This window comes from Physeter macrocephalus, chromosome 12 (assembly GCF_002837175.3).
Source record: "Physeter macrocephalus isolate SW-GA chromosome 12, ASM283717v5, whole genome shotgun sequence".
Taxonomy (NCBI): Eukaryota; Metazoa; Chordata; class Mammalia; order Artiodactyla; family Physeteridae; genus Physeter; species Physeter macrocephalus.
In genome coordinates this window covers 34,347,521-34,357,095 of record NC_041225.1, presented here as the reverse complement: position 1 = coordinate 34,357,095, position 9,575 = coordinate 34,347,521, and the positions used below count along the sequence as shown (strand labels likewise).

The 9,575-nt window shown below is 41.9% G+C and overlaps 1 non-coding gene across 1 annotated transcript; it reads right to left on the bottom strand.

The window, feature by feature from the left end:
* Window positions 1-7,683: 7,683 nt before the first annotated feature.
* Window positions 7,684-7,756, bottom strand: TRNAR-CCG (transfer RNA arginine (anticodon CCG)). The gene has a single exon. It is a non-coding gene; the product is annotated as a tRNA-Arg (tRNA).
* Window positions 7,757-9,575: the final 1,819 nt, after the last annotated feature.

Sequence of the window (9,575 nt, the reverse complement as noted above, 5' to 3'; positions counted from 1 at the left end):
AGCCATCACCTATACAGAATTTATAGTAAAAAGTATTGTATATTTCATTAGTATTCATAAATTATGTACTATATACTTTATAGCAACAAAATTAGATAATTTTTTTTAGAAAGCCAGGTGTTAAACATTTACAAGCATACCACTGTCCAAATTTCTAATCTTTAAGGGGCAATCTATGTACATAAACCTTGCCTTTTCCATATTCTTTGGTGATTTGGAGAATCTGTGATCTTTCAGAGAACAGAAGATTGCAAGACAAAATGAGTTGAAGTTACTGTGGTTTTCTGGCTAGTATTTTCTGAACTAATGCAGTTACACTGAGTTATTATCTGAGAATAATTAGCGAGACTGGCCAGGCCAGGGTAATTCCAAGCAACTCTGAATCATGGGGTTCATTCATGCACAAAGTAATTATTGACCTTGTAATTATCACTATGCCCTGAGCATATTTAGAGGAAAGTTCTGGATTTTTGCATTTTGTTTACAATCAGAGATTAGTCGTTGCTTCAAAAATAGTGACTAACATTCGTGAAGCATTGGAACCTTGGCAAGTTTTATAATTAAAGAATCGCAGTGATCCTTGATTTATACGTATGTCATGACATTGTATTTGCTGCTGAGGAAGCAAAGTCTTTTTTTTTTTTTTTTTTCACTTCCAAATGTGAAGAGATGTGTGTTTCTAGGGATTTCAGCTGTCCCTGAAAAATGTAAACCTGTGCCCATACATGCAGAGTGAAGGAGGAGCTCTCAGTGAGTTCAGCAGGAAGCAAACAGGCTATACCCCTCCGGGAGTCAGAGAATTCTTAAGACATCCAAAGAAAGGGAGAAAATAGAACCTGGGGTTTGTCTACAATCATATCTTTACTTGGGAAAGTACCTCTGCTCATCACTGGGCTTACAACCAGTTCTGTAAGTAACCTTTAGCATCTTCCCTTAAAAAATATAACTGGGGGGCTTCCCTGGTGGCGCAGTGGTTGAGAGTCCGCCTGCCGATGCAGGGGACACGGGTTCGTGCCCCGGTCCGGGGGGATCCCACGTGCCGCGGAGCGGCCTGGCCCGTGAGCCATGGCCGCTGAGCCTGCGCGTCCGGAGCCTGTGCTCCGCAACGGGAGAGGCCACAACAGTGAGAGGCCCGCGTACCACAAAAAAAATAAAAAATAACGGAAGCTTTTTCTAGAGTTGAAATCTACATGCTAAAATGGGAGTGGGTTTAGCAACGCAGGGTTTGGAGGTCTTTTGGTTTGGTTGGTGGTTGTTTGTTTATTAGTTTTCTCTTATATTTAGAACTCTGAGGACACAGATGTAGAGAACAAACGTATGGACACCAAGGGGGGAAAGCCGCGGGGGGGTGGTAGTGGTGTGATGAATTGGGAGACTGGGATTAACATGTATACACTAATATGTATAAAATGGATAACTAATAAGGACCTGCTGTATAAAAAAATAAATAAAATAAGATTCAAAAAATAAAAATAATTTAAAAATTAAATAAAAAAAACAAACTCTGAGATCTAGTTTAACATTTCCAATGGTTAAGCTACTTCTTATTACACATATAATTTGGGGAGTTATTTATCCTATTTGAGTTTTAGTCTTTTCAGTATGAAAACAGAAATGAAAAACTATTCCTCAAGGGTTTTGTCAAAGTATCTTGCCCAGGGCTCATCACAAAGCAGAATATTAAAACAGTTCCCTGTCTCACTTTCTTCCTTCCTCTTTGCCTCCTATAGCCTTCTTGTTCTTCCCCCTTCCTTCCTTCCCAAGTTCTTTACTGTATAAATTATTATTGTAGCAATCACTACAGGCTTTTTCAGGTCAAGTTTCATTGTGTTCCCATAAGCAATACATGCCTGAATTATTAACTGACCACTGGGAAGAAAATCTCATAGCGGGACCCTGGCCAGCAGGGAAGCATCAGGGCAGAGAGGGAGGGTTGCCTCTTGGAACCCTGTCCTCCACTGAAATGAGGTGCTGGGAGGGCCGGAAAGCCGAATCCAGCTACAAAGCCATGGAGTAAGTGCCAGCAGCCAGGATAAACATGGTGTCCCAAAGAATTCAGCAGACAGAACTGAGAACGTCAAACATGCCTCACCTGTGCTTGGCCCGAAGAACAAACAGGACATGAATCAGACCTGCCCCCTGTCCTCAAGGAGCTCACTATTTAGAGCAGACAGACACATGAATGATTCTAACACACAAGCTGAAGAGCATTAACCCAGAGCTGGGAGTTTGGGCTGGGCAGGTAAAACAAAAATCTAGGAAAACAAATCGGCCTTCGGGTGCAGGGACTGCGATTTAGGAGCAAGTGACCCTCAAAAATCCAGATGTGAGATCAGGCAAAAGATCATCTCATGGCCCCAGATCTGGCACATTTAATGAAAGGCTATTGAACCAAGTAAGAGCAATCATAAGAGTAGTAACAACAGTAATCATAGGCACAGCCAGGATCCAGATAGGACCTGCCTTGCAGCAAGCACTCTTCTAGGTGAAGAAGAGCAGCCCAATCCTCATAGCACATTTACCAATTATCTATGCTTTCTACTTTGCATGGTTGGAGAAATGAAGACTTAAAGAGGAAAGGTGAAATGTAGCATAGTTTACCCAACTCATTAGTGGCAAAACTGACCATCATCACCAAATTTGCCTGGCTTCAGAGCCACCGTTTTTTCCTCTCTCTCTCTTAGGCAGCTCTGAAGTATTTCTATTCCTAAATCTATAGAGACCAGGGGAGAGAGTAGGAGATCTTAACATAGGAACAAAGAAAAAAATGAGGCACAGGGATGAAGCTGATGTTGAAATGTGTTTATTTTTCCAGGGTAAATGTGGAAATTCAGTGTTTAGACCTGGAGCACAAGTTTAGCAGATATTCCCAGCCAGGCTGACTCTGTCTGCAGTGCATGAAAGTTGGATTCATGAAGCCCTGCCCCCACTACCCCTGCTGGTCCCAGCCCACCCCCAAGAAGTTAGTATTGTCCAAATCATTTCTGCCCTGTTGAAGGAGAGATTTGGGGCAGTGAGGGATGCAGAGTCCTCCCCAAATAACCACACGACTCCCTGGGAAAGGCATAGCAGGCTGTTAGTCTACAGGTCAATCCTTTATACCCAAGGGCCTTCTCAAAGACATACCGGCTTGGCTTGAGAGTCTGAGAGCACACCGTGTACTTATTTTTAGGATTCTTTAATGTTTTCAGATGAGCGCAGCTCTGAAATAGAAAGGCTGACCCATTTCTGTGACTTTTTCCCAAGGATGTCACAACATTGTGATTGTCTCCCCTTCAGCCCAGAAGGAGTCTCCAATGTCCCCAAATTAAAGGAAACTGCCCCTAGGGGAGACCAATGGAAAGGCAGAGGGGGGACTTGGTTTCATAATACATCATCCACACGGTCATATTTTCCACTTGACAAGCCTCCCTAGCTTTTAAAGTATCAAAATTCACTAAAAGCCAGTGTAGTTCTGTACTTTGAATCTTCAAGTCCATACATGCAATCCAGGAGAGAAATCGAGCACAGGATAATGGAGGCACAGGATGAAGCCCCAGAGAAGCCAGAAACATGCTAAGAGAAGACCTCACATAGCATTTGTATTTTGTTTTTAGCAAATGAGAGAGAGAGAACTCAGGGGTGTCACTTCCCCAAGCACACTGAGCAGATAAGTGATCGAGCCATCCTTTCTCGGTGGTTGTGGAACGGACAGGTACTTGACAAGATCTGAATGTCCAGACTTTCTTAATAAACAAACTTCGCAGTTTTAGTACTTTCTTTCCTTTTTTTCCTTGGCAATAGAAGAGTGTAAATATGTGAGTAGTCCCCTGTATCTCCAGGGAAGGTTTTAAGTATAAGACATATCTGCCCTAAATGCAAACAACAATGGCCAAAGAAGCCCAAAACTAGTCTCGAGTTTGCTAATGGTTCTGGTTCCACCTCTGTTCAAGGCTTCCGTGAGTTGTTCACCAGTGGGTACCATGCCCATGACAAAAGGCCAGTGGATGTGTGGATGGATCCTCTTTCTCTGTCATGTACTCCCTAGACAAGGGACCTTTCCCAAGCTTCCTTGTCGTTGTGGGGGCACACTGATGGGGATGAATCCTACTTATCCCGATGTTCTCACTGAGAGCACTCTCCTTCGAGACGCATACACCCACTCAGGAGTCCACCTGCCCTCCCAACCCCAAACTGTTTGAATTTCCCCCTCCCTCAGGAGGACTGACTTCTTGACTGCTAGCCCTTGTCAAGGTGGAAGAAGAAACGCAGATTTGCCTCAGGCTTCCATAAATTTGTCCTGTGTGCCACCCCGTTCCTTATTCTGAGCCACCCTCAGGAGCCCACCCCCACCCCCTCCCCGGAGACTCAGAGGTACAATAACTCAAGTAACCTTGCACAGCCTGGACTAGAAGGTTTTCACATGCATGGCTACCTTTGACCAGAGTCAGACATTCTCCACAGTAGATTATTCTTTTGAGTTCCTTCAACTCATTAGATTGGTCATGTTTCCAGACTCATCAGATAGCTGTTAAATATCGAACTTGTGTGCAAGTCCTGACTCTCCTGATTTGTAAGCATGCTTTATTTGATCTACCGGGCCAGTTATACATGGTTGCTAATCCCTAGAACAATCTTGAGTGAGTGCTCACCTTCCCATTTTATATATAGCCAATTCACTGCCTTAGAGAGGATAAGGCATTTTCCCAAAGTGGCATCACGAAGTAGGGGTAGGGCTGAGATTGTGAAGTGGGTTTTGCCTTTACTTTTCCCAGTACACCCAGATATTGTGCCAGCACTGGAACACAGCTAGCCCCTTCTCTGTATTCTGATTTCATTTCCAGTGCCGCGATGGAATGAGAGCTGAGCTAGCCTACTGGAAGCATGAGCCAGGGATCCCAGTGAGACTGTTGTGTTTTTTTCTCTAAAACAGGGCTCTGAGGGAGACAATTGATGTAGATGTGGTGAATGTTCCTAGGAAGTCATTTTCTGGCTCAAAATAAATAAATAAAAGGAAATGGAGCTGTTAAAAAGTATGATGTCAGGATCCACTGCTGTTCATTGAACTTGCCTTTGCTCCTTCTTTCCGTATTTTTCACATCACACTGGCATTCACTGTCATATTGCTATCGTCAATGCTGGGTAACTAAAAATCACATGCGCCAGTGTAGGAACCAGAGAGAATCTGGGGATAACAAATTTGCTGTACTAGTGACTTGGGAGGAATAGTCAAAACCCCCCAAATGCAGAAGATGTTAACCACATCCCTAGAGGGATTTACTGATCTGACACTCTCTAAGTTTGGGGCACACCAGCCTCTCCCCACGCTGGGAGAGCTCATGAAGGCACAAATGTTCGTTGCTGTTGAAAGATCTCGAAAAGGGCTTCAGTATTAAGATAACATTGGACTTGGGTCCGAGTCTTTAGATCATTCCCTTGCTCTGTGTGCTTGGACCGAGTGGCTGACCTCTGTGTGCCTCAGCTGCCTGGATTAAAGCATTTAGCAACTAGAGTGGGCTTTTGGAGTCATCTGACCCAAGTTTCTTATTTCTGATGAAAGGCAACTGAAGTTCAGCAAGATGAGGGCTTCTGAAAGCTCCCACAGCTGGCTGGCCAGCATGAGCGCCATACCGGAGGCCAGACTTCCGCTCCCTTCCCCACCTTTTGCTATTACATCAGTGAGATACTTGGATCCTCAGGTTTCAGGAGTTGAGGGAAGCTGAAGAATAAGAAAACTTTTCTGTGCATCTCAAATCAACCCTCCAGCGAGAATCTTGGGAGACCTGGGAACCTGAATTTATCTGCTACCCTGGAAAGTGAAGCAGAAACTTGGGACAGGAATGACCCTGGGGAGGCAAACACCAAATCATGACTTAGAACAGATTCAAAGAAACCTGAAAGACCATTTAAACTAGTAACCCCTTCAGGGTTTGATTCTCTTTAGAAATGGCCCCACTAAGAAGTCAGGAGCAGGTAGACGTTCCGAAGGTAGTAAGGTCACTACCTTCACAATGTCCTGCCATTGCTGCTCAGAGATTAACAATGCAAAGTGGCTCTTGTAATCCACAGGAATCTGGTCTTCACTTAGCATTCATTCATTGATCCTAATCCTCTCTCTTGAATCACAAAGGACATCTAATCCTTTTTCTAGAGACTCCCTTCCCCTGGTACTACTTGTAAGGAGAGGAGAGGGCTGTGTGTGGCTGGTGTCATCAATACATAAACAGTTTATTATGTGTTTTTAGTTGTCATTTTTCCATCACCTAAAGGAATAAATGTGGAAATTCCCTGGTGGTCCAGTGGTTAGGACTCTGCACTTCCACTGCAGGGGGCAGGGGTTCGATCCCTGGTCAGGAAACTAAGATTCCACAAACCAAAAAAATAAAAATAAAAGCATAATAAAAGAGTAAATGTTCTTAGATAGAATAATTCTGTATCATTCAACTATTCACAGGTAAATATCTCATCCCTCATTCCATTCTATCAGCTTTGAAGTTATCATATATTATAAACAATTCCAAGGAAAGTCGCACAATGGTATGTGAGATAGAAGAAAAAGAGGATTAAAGTCCTAATAAGCAAGATTGCAACCACCCACCGCTTCGCTCCATAAATCCTGGTTTGAAGGAATTTCTGGGTATTACCAGCCTTAGAAAGATATCTTGCAACCAGCGTCCCAAACATCTCCTCAACTTTGCGTATTCAGTAGAGGGACTCAACAATGACTCAGCATTTTCTTCTAGATGTAACTTAATGAAGTCATGAAAGCAGATTTCTTCCTGAGCAAAATTGGATCTAATAGCACCATTCCAGTTTTATCTACCCCCCCAACAAAAAATAAGATGTTTTTAAACCAGAAAAAATGCTAAAGACAAAGAAACAGATTTTCTTAAACCTACAAAGTTTCTATTTTTCAGAAACCGTGATTTTTCCCCAATTTTAAATGAATATAATAGTTAGTGCTTAACACACTATAAATTATTCAATTTGGTGCTAATAAAAATCTTAATAAAACAAAGATGCCTGAATAAAACTATTTTCAAATTAAAAGCGCATTATCTTATTAGAGAAAAACAACTTTTATTTGATTGTTTGTTCTATTTTTATGCATCTTTAATTTCCTCTGAGTAATACTGAATAAACTAACCATTCAGAAACCATTTTCCTGGAACACCAACAATTGTATTCATTTTAGACTTAACCCCAAGCTCACATTTCCAACTTCTTGCTTTGCTACGTGCTTTATCTGGTTCCTTCGTTCTAAATTCTCTGAGGTACTGAGCTGCCCCCTGCTCACCCCTAACATGCCTATTTCGGGAGTGAGCATTCTTTCCTGAAGTATCTCAAAAGAAGATGCTGAAATCTCAGATATTCTAGGTGGTTGATAACGTCTCTCTGGACATTTTTTCATTACCTAGAGGTCCTGGAGGGTGTGGATAAGAATAACATCCTTCAAAGCTTTTCACAGTGCCCGTCACAGAATATAGATTTAATCGTTGTTATTTAATAGATTCATGCAACAGAGAGAGAAAGGCTTGGAACATTGTCCCACAGAATTGAGCATCTATCAAGTAGCAACCCTGCTCTTTTTGTTTGTTTTAAATATTTATTTATTTGGCTGTGTCGGGTCTTTTATTTATTTTGCCGAACATGGGATCTTCGTTGCCGGGTGCAGGATCTTTAGTTGCAGCGTGAGGGATCTAGTTCCCTGAACAGGGATCGAACCTGTGCCCCCTGCATTCGGAGCACAGAGTCTTAACCGCTGGACCACCAGGGAAGTCCCCACCTCTGCTCTTTTCAAGGGGATATTTCACATCTATCACTTATGTTTCTTGAGAACCCATCCATGGAATAAAACTAAGTCTATTTCCAAATCTTGCTGAAGATGTTCTGGAATAGACCAACAAGAGCTCTGGTTAAATGTTAGATGGGACCTCAGTTATAGAAGTTCCAAGAATCACAACACAAAATAACTTCTTGCTAGATTAATTTTGACACCTTTATTTACAATGGGAATTTCAACGTGAATTTGATGTTGGGCTGTATTATCCATTGTTTCCAAAAATTGAATATATCCCAGAATTTCTTGATTCTAAAAACTCTTTTAAAAAAGCAAGAAAGATTAAATTCCCCTCTGCTCGTAGGGTCTTTGATGAGATGTTTTATAGTTCAAGCTAATGACCCTTCCTGTATTTCTGCAGTAAAACAGTCACTGATTTAAAAAGGTAAGAATGATGTCTTTGATTTATAAATTAGTAACTGTCACTTAAGGAAGACATGGCCTGACAGATTTACACATATGGAAAGTGTTCATTATCCCCAAAGTGACAGGACAAGAGATCTTCTGGTGATCTGTGGATAATCAATTTCTAAAATAATACCACAAAGAATACATCATGATGAAATAATGCACCGAGCCCATGAATGAAAACACATGTTATGTATAATGTTTGTTCAAATGCACATGCAACATTTACTACACTGGCCTCACAGACCTTCCACAGCCAATGCTAAAGGGTTAATGTAAATAACAAGAGATTCTCTTGTTTTGGTTGGATAATTACAAATAAAATAAACCACATCATTTTCTGCATTGAAATTACTCAGGTCACATTCTCTATTTTCATGTTGCCAGTCACGTTGTGACTATTTCACATTATGATCAGCGTATGTTAAAGGAAAAAAGCAACAACAACATAAAATCAACAAGACTAAATAAAAATTCTTGGATTATGTGGTAAGGAATACATATATATACATATGTGTGTGTGTGTTTCTCACATGTATGAGAAACCCAGCTTCAACCTCTGCTCAGCATTTAATGTCAGTTATAGTTCATAAAGTGTGAGATATTCTGTAGCCTTAAAACCTTTAATCTCCAAAGTCCATTTTCCCGGGACAGAAATATCAGTTTGTAATTGTCTCCGTTTCCTATGTTCCTTGTGAAAGGAAGCTATGAAAGCCACCAGGTGGGGAAGATGTCACGGGAGTCTTGCCTGGGGTCTCATCAGGGCCCTCCAGGAGAGCAAATGTTGGGGAAAGGGGCCCAGGCGATCTCCCAGAGGAAAAGCACCTTGGCAACTCAACCTACCTGGAAAATGAGGGCATTGCAAAGGGGGTCTTTATGCTTTCTTAGGAAAACTTGCATTTCTTCACAATCCATCCTCTGTCTTCTCAATCTCTTCTCCTGTCCTCCTCCCCACCCCTTAATCTACACTGTGGCCGCACTGAGTTACTCTCAGATCCCCAATTCCTGCATGTATTTGCTGTTCTGTCGGCTGGGAACACTCCCTCCACCCTCCACCTCTGAGTTAATTCCTACTTATCCTTCAGAGCTTAGTATTGGTATTGCCTCTTGTAGAAAACTCTTCCTGACCCTTAAACAGAGTTCCATGACCCTTCTCTTTGCTTCTATGGCAAAAATTAGAGTAAAATTCTCTCAGGGATGAAAAGACTCCAAGGGAGTTCCTAGGTCCAGTTTTTATTGACTGTCCACTTACTAGCATGGTGAAGGACTAGTCTTTTCAGTTTCAATGTACCAGGCAGGACTGGAATACATCCCTGTCCTACTCCCAGAAAGTACTTTTTCTGAAAGA